The sequence below is a fragment of the Meleagris gallopavo genome, unplaced genomic scaffold (genome assembly GCF_000146605.3).
Source record: "Meleagris gallopavo isolate NT-WF06-2002-E0010 breed Aviagen turkey brand Nicholas breeding stock unplaced genomic scaffold, Turkey_5.1 ChrUn_random_7180001958042, whole genome shotgun sequence".
NCBI classification, from domain to species: Eukaryota; Metazoa; Chordata; class Aves; order Galliformes; family Phasianidae; genus Meleagris; species Meleagris gallopavo.
Window position 1 is genome coordinate 25,248 of NW_011217796.1, and position 6,463 is coordinate 31,710.

General features: G+C 43.3%; 1 long non-coding RNA gene across 3 annotated transcripts in view; it reads right to left on the reverse strand.

Annotated features, from left to right (window-relative positions):
* Positions 1 to 6,201, reverse strand: part of LOC104917254 — a 16,812-nt gene extending 10,611 nt beyond the window's left edge. Inside the window, exons 1-2 of one of the 3 annotated variants that reach the window (XR_796805.2) lie at positions 4,450 to 4,464; positions 3,802 to 3,958 (exon numbers count right to left, since the gene is read on the reverse strand). This is a non-coding gene — a long non-coding RNA (uncharacterized LOC104917254). Of the gene's footprint in view, positions 1 to 2,111; positions 2,168 to 3,801; positions 3,959 to 4,449; positions 4,465 to 6,186 lie in introns of those variants that run through there. The other 2 variants (XR_004162534.1, XR_796808.3) reach the window with 2 other exon arrangements.
* Between the last annotated feature and the right edge of the window lie 262 nt (positions 6,202 to 6,463).

A 6,463-nucleotide genomic window follows, 5' to 3' on the forward strand; every position in this document is an offset into this window, starting at 1 on the left:
ACTGCTGACTACTCCTCGATAATCTCCTTTTCTTCCCAGTTGTCTGGAGGATGGTATCCAGCACAAGCTGTTCCATCACCTTTCCAGGGACGGAGGTGAGGCTGACAGGCCTATAATTACCCGGATCTTCCTTCTTGCCCTTTTTGAAGACCGGAGTGACATTGGCTATCCTCCAGTCTTCAGGGACCTCCCCTGTTGTCCAAGACCTCTCAAAAATGATGGAGAGCGGTTCGGCAATGACCTCCGCCAGCTCCCTCAGCACACGTGGATGTGAAGGTCAGGAGCAGGTTCGGCTGTTGTGATCACAGAATCACAGAAACACCAAGGTTGGAAAAGACCTACAAGATCATCCAGTCCAACCATCCACCAATCACCAATAGTTCTCACTAAACCATATCCCTCAACACAACGTCCAAACGTCCCTTGAACACCTCCAGGGTCGGTGACTCCAACACCTCCCTGCGCAGCCCATTCCACTGCCTGACCATTCTTTCAGAAAAGTAGTATTTCCTAACATCCAGCCTAAATCTCCCCTGGTGCAGCTTGAAGCCATTCCCTCTAGTTCTATCACCAGTTACACGAGAGAAGAGGCCAACCCCCAGCTCACTACAACTTCCCTTCAGAGAGCAATGAGGTCTCCCCTGAGCCTCGTCTTCTCCAGACTGAACAATCCCAGCTCCTTCAGCCTGTGCTCCAGACCCCTCACCAGTTTTGTTGTCCTTCTTTGAACCCGCTCCAGGGCCTCAATGTCTTTCTTGCAGCGAGGGGCCCAAAACTGGACACAGTACTCGAGGTGCGGCCTCACCAGAGCTGAGTACAGGGGGACGATCACTGCCCTGTGCCTGCTGGCAACACCATCCCTGATGCAAGCCAGGTGGCCATTGGCCTTCTTGGATACCTGGGCACACTGCTGGCTCATGTTCAGCCAAGCATTAATCAATAATACCTCCAGGTCCATTTCCTCTACACAGTCTTAACACTCACATAGTGTTTGAGCTCAGAATCCCAGGAAGAGGAAGAAATGCAAAAAGCAGAATCACAGCCCCAGGATTTAGGAGAGCAGAATTTATCATCTTCAAGGAAGATCTCATTGAAAGATCCCGTGAGTTATGGTTCTGGACAGAGAAGTCTAGGAGAGTTGCTTAATTTTCATAGATTAGGAATGGTTTATCTTGACAAAACATAATGCAAAGCAAAGGTAGCAGGAGGCCAAAAAGATGAACAAGAGGCTCCTGAACAAACTCAGGTAAGGTAAGGAAATGTGCAAGAGTTGAAAACAGAGGCTGGTGATCTGGGAGGGATATAGAGACACTATCATCATGCAGGGATTCATGATCATGAAGGGTTAGAGTTGGAAAAGTCAAAGCCCATCTGGAACTGATTCTGGTAGAGCATGTGAAGGGCAACAAAAAAGTTTCTACTCTGAAAGTAATGCCTCCTATTTTGGTGAGTTGGCCCATGAAGTAGGAGTTGGATGTTGGTGGTATGGCAGTAGAGGTTGAATCTTCCTCACAGTATTCCAATATATTTTGTTGCCATGCGACAGATGGCAGCAGAGGGCAGCCTGACAAAATGGTGTCTGAGATGAAAGTGTGTATGAAGCAAAGGTGTGGAACTGAATTCCTCTACATGGAAAAAATCGCACTCGCTGACATCTGCATGTCTGTTCAGAATGAAGCTTGTCTTTCATGATGCTTTTGCCACTGCTGACATGCATCACTGTGCTCACATTCACTGTTTGGTCTCCATAAATGTTCAGCAAGAGTCAACTAATGTCAATGGTGCAATTTTCTACTGCCGTACCACATATAGGCCGACTTAATAAAATAGGAGGCATTACTTTCAGAACAGACTTTATACAAAGGAGCTGCATGTGATTCAAAGTCCTCCTTCTGATGCCAGTTTGATGGGAAATTACTACCAGGAAGTATTCTCTGTAATCTCTTGCTTGCACACTTTATGCATCTGCTTCTGGCTGTTCAGTATGGACCCAAAAGGATCTTTGCTTTTATCAAAAAAGAGAGTCAACAAATCCTACCTGCTCTGTGCTGTCAAAAGAGAATACAATGATGAAGTTAAGTGGAAATATCTAAAATACAGTAGATATATACCTGATCACTCAACTTGAGTTGACAGGCACATGTCCAAAATCACATCTTATCAAAGACTGGATATTGAATGTCAGGGAAACTGGCCTGTTACAGAAAAGTCTTTACAGTGAATCATGCTGGGAATTAAATTTGTGTTTACGTTTACAGTTGTCTGAAGAAAAAGAGACTGCAGGGCACTATGCTTTGGCCTTCAAGAGAAGTCAGTGAGTAAGCCCATTTGTGTTCAGTAATTCAGTCTTTTTTAGTCACAGTGGTACGTAATCCACAGTAGTAGAGAGTTCTACAAAAACATATTTATTTAATTATTTACTTCACATCCAGGTGGCTTCCTCTTTCATGTCCTTTGAAGAGATGGAAGTTTACCTACAGTTTTACTTTTTAATAATCTAAAGCTGCTGCAGAAAGGTTGTTATGCACTAAAACTGAAATAATTACCAGTATTGCTCTGTTTTGGAGGGGCAGAAATATTAATTTATAACTATAAAGTCCATATTTGTCAAAAAGGAATGTTGTTCCTTTTGGGTGTTAGAGCTGTTCTTACTGGAGGGACCTTATTTCTCATTTGTCTTTTAACAAATATCAGGGGAGTTATGATGGAACATATTAAAGAACATTGGAGGACTGGTTACATCAATCCTATTAATTTTCAATTTTATTTTATTCTACATTTCCTAAGTATTTCTGGACCTTAAAATATTTATGCTTCATATGAAATAAAAAGTCCATATTGTGATTGATACAACAGAAGGAAAGGATGCCTTCCAGAGGGACTCTGTTCAACTCAGAAGGTGGACCCTTTGAACCTAATGAGGTTCAACAAAGCAAAGTGCAAGGTTTTGCACCTGCACTGAGGTAATCCTAGATACATCCCTGGAAGTGTTCAAGGCCAGGATGGATGCAGCCCTGGGCAATCTGATCTAGTTTGATACAGCATCTGGCAACCCTGCCAGTGGCAGGAGTATTGGAACTTGATGATCCTTGAGGTCCCCTCTGACCCATGCCATTCTGTGATTCTATGATGTTTACATTCTTTTCTAAAGTTATTCTGGTTTAGTTGGTGGTGGTTTAATGGATTCTGCCTGTATGGATGTGCTAAATCTGTTTATTCACTAAGATATTTGATCTACAATATTTCTTGTTTGGGTGTCAAAATTTTTGTAAGGGTCTCTGGAGGTTGTTTTTGTTCTGTTTTCCATTTTTTTTCCTCAGTATGTCTGATATAGTGAACTAGATTTCTTGACTATTGAATTGGCTTCAGCTTGGACATTTTAACTACTTATATATGATTTTAGCTGAGAACAAAAAATGGTGAACATCTAGTCATGGATGATTACAATCAGCTTTTAGTTTTTTTATCTGATTTTGGTTAGTGGCTATCTGGAATTGTGAAGCAGTTTCTGAATCAAGTCTATTTCTAAGACACATAAGGAAATGGAAATATTTCAGTCTGTTCACAAATTTGCCTGGTTCACTGCTGTGCTCCTCAATTTATTTATTAACATTATTGCTGAAAGGTCTACTAGATATTTTTACCGAAAAACTTTCCTGACTCTTTCAGCCCCCAGACAACGTTCATTTATATTCTAATCCAACTTCCCTTTCTGAGGGGCACACAGCCCACTCTGAGTTTAGCTCCCAGAATATCCATCTGATTAAATCACATATACATAAAAGACAACCATGTCCATACCTCTCATTGAGAAGGAGGGGTGATTTTGGGATGCAGCTGTCAAGAAGCTGACTTTTCTTTTAAAGGATACAGTGTCCATTATGCTCTTCTGTGGACAGTACCATCCCATATATTCAAGCTCTCTTACAAGACAGAAAAGCTACTGATCATCTGTTCCCTGGAGAGAGTGGAGGTGATCTTAAAAAAATACTTAATAAAACCAAACAGTAAATCATAGCTTTCATTGTGAGTGAACAGCTGAAAAAAAGTTATTCAAGATCAGTCATCTGTTCCCCAGTACAAAAAAAAGACAGGGATCTCTTGGAGAGAGTCCAGCACAGGGCCACAAAGGGCCTGGAGCATCTCTTCTATGAGGAAAGGCTGAGCAAACTGCGTCTGTTCAGCCTTGAGAAAAGACAACTCAGAGGGGATGTGATTACTGTTTGTAAACATCTTAAGCGTGGAGTCAGAGACATGGCCAACCTCTTTTCAGTGGTCTGTGAGAAGAGGACAAGGGGAAACAGCCATAAACTGGAGCATAGGAAGTTCCGCACCAATATGCAAAGGAACTTCTTCACAGTGAGGGTGACGGAGCACTGGAACAGGCTGCCCAGGGAGGTTGTGGATTCTCCTTCTCTGGAGATATTCAAGAACTGCGTGGACGCCTACCTGTGCGGCCTGCTGGAGGGAGCCTGCTCTGCATAGGGGTTAGACTGAATGATCTCTAGCAGTCCCTTCAGTGCTCTGATTCTGTGAAAAGCATAAAATTCCTGCTTGGGAAAGGCCCAGTGCTGAAGGTAGATACAAGAAAGGAAGGTGGTAATAGAAGAAATTAGGTAGTATCTGCTCTGTATTTATAGCTCTTGCAAGACATCTGATATTGGCCTGAAAGGACCAGTGAGTGACTTAGTGAGACTTAGATTAATTCACGGGAATGATTTTTCCACAGAGTCAAATGTACTTATCAGAATAAAAATGACCTCACATGACACAGCACAGATAGGCTGTGGCTTTTCTAACTCTATTCTGCATGGTCAAAAAGTGTTTCTATATCCCTCCTAGATCACCTTCCTCTGCTTACACCTCTTCCACATTTCCTTTCTATTTCACAAATTTTTCAGGAGGTCTTTGTTCATCATTTCAGCATCTTTTGCTTGACTTTTGCTTTGTCACAATGAAATAGGATGTCCAGGTCATGGAGGAAAAAAGGGGCCATGCTAGACAAGAGGCTCAGTTAATGTTCACTAGCTAACAGTTCACCAAGTAGCCTCTGAGGTTCCCAGAATAGTTAATCTTACTATAGTTAATCTTATGTAGTAATGGCTAGGTTCATAACCTTCTTCTATTTTATTCTTTCTTTATTGTTTCACTTACTATCTCATTGTTTTAAACTTAAGAAAAGATAAATGCACTTCATTAATTTACTGTTTGTGGGATTTGTGCTGATCCCACCCACTGCCAAAACAACTGGATGTGAATACATGCTTGGGAAAGCTCTGTTTTCTGCACCTGCTGTTGCATGATACATCTGATTAGTGACTGCTACAAAGGAACATTGACAATCTGGGATTCTCTATCATCACTTCTTGGTCCACTGCTGCAGAGCTGCGGCAGTGTGAACCTAGCACTGCAGTGAAACACTGCATCATTCCCTCTCTTTGCTGTTTGGATCTGCAGTGGGAATCTGTTGTGGGAGCTCTCCACTGTTCCAGAAAAGTGATATGGAAACTTCTGTATTCCTCACCCTCCCAGTAAATCCATGTGGCCTCTGCTAGGACCATGCTAGAATATGTACTATGAGTATATGCTGCTTCCTCTCATGTTGCTCTGGAAGATGACTTCACCACTGCCGTGCACTGCTGGTTTCTTGACATGTTGCTCCCCAGCCACCTGGTCAGTGACTGCTGCAAGAGTACTGAGGACAAGCTGTGATTGCCCCAAGAATAGGAAAGGGTGAGAGCAATTCTGGAGGGTCACGGCAAAGCTTGATTCAGCTCTGAATTAAGCTGACAACAATTCAATCACTAGATCAATCAATCAATCACTGGATCTGCTGTGTGAATCACTTGTGGGAGCTCGCCATTGTTCACTTAAAGGGATTCTGGAAACCTCCATATTCATCACCATCCCCACAGCTCTGTGCTCCTCCCCTCCCATCTGTCTAACAACACCCAGCTCTGTCTGGGGTGCAACAGGCAAGAGGGAAGGGAGGATGAAGACGATGTTGTCTGTGCAATGGGGGATGCTTCTCACTGTGTAGGCAGGTGGGCGCGGGGCAGTGTGGGGGTGTTTAATCAATGGATATACAGATGGTGTTTAATCAATGGACATACAAATGGTATAGATATATATCCAGGAGCTTGGCTAATATAATTTATATTGGAGAAATAAGAGAAAGTCACTCACCCTGTCCTGGGCTCACGAGATGAACTCCTGATGGAGCAGATCTCCAGAGAGATCCTTCCCCACTGGCAGTCAGCTCTTAAATGGCTCTAGGAGAGGTGCAGCCAGGCTCCACCCCTTCCTGCAGCACAGGTGATTTGCCTTCACCTGTGCTCCCATGGCTGGCTCATTGCTCGCCTCAGGTGATCAATCAAAGGTTCAGGCCGTGATTCAGCAGCCCCATACAAGGGGACAGGTGCAGGAACAGAGTGCGCTGTCTTCCAACTCCAACCTAACGATG